This window comes from Phalaenopsis equestris, unplaced genomic scaffold (assembly GCF_001263595.1).
Source record: "Phalaenopsis equestris unplaced genomic scaffold, ASM126359v1 Scaffold210877, whole genome shotgun sequence".
Taxonomy (NCBI): Eukaryota; Viridiplantae; Streptophyta; class Magnoliopsida; order Asparagales; family Orchidaceae; genus Phalaenopsis; species Phalaenopsis equestris.
The window spans coordinates 71,533-71,827 of NW_018229929.1; positions in this window are offsets into that span (position 1 = coordinate 71,533).

The following is a 295-nucleotide window of genomic DNA, read 5'->3' on the forward strand; positions in this document are numbered from 1 at the left end:
GGGGAAGGATAATGAAGAGATTGCTGTAGGGACTATACCTTCCACTCAGCTTGAAATCCTTCTTCATGGGGATAGTTTATCCATTCCTTATATTAATTGTAGGGATTGATTTTTTACATTCACACTAGGTCTGCTATTGTGTCAATCATAGATATTTCCCACACTTTTTGTATACTTCATTATATGATCTAAGTTAGATAGATGGGAAGGGTGTGGTTTGAGTGATCTTCTCGCTCATTTTGTAATCCAACTTTCACATTAACATGTAAGGAGCTATAGCTTAGCTCTTTTCCTT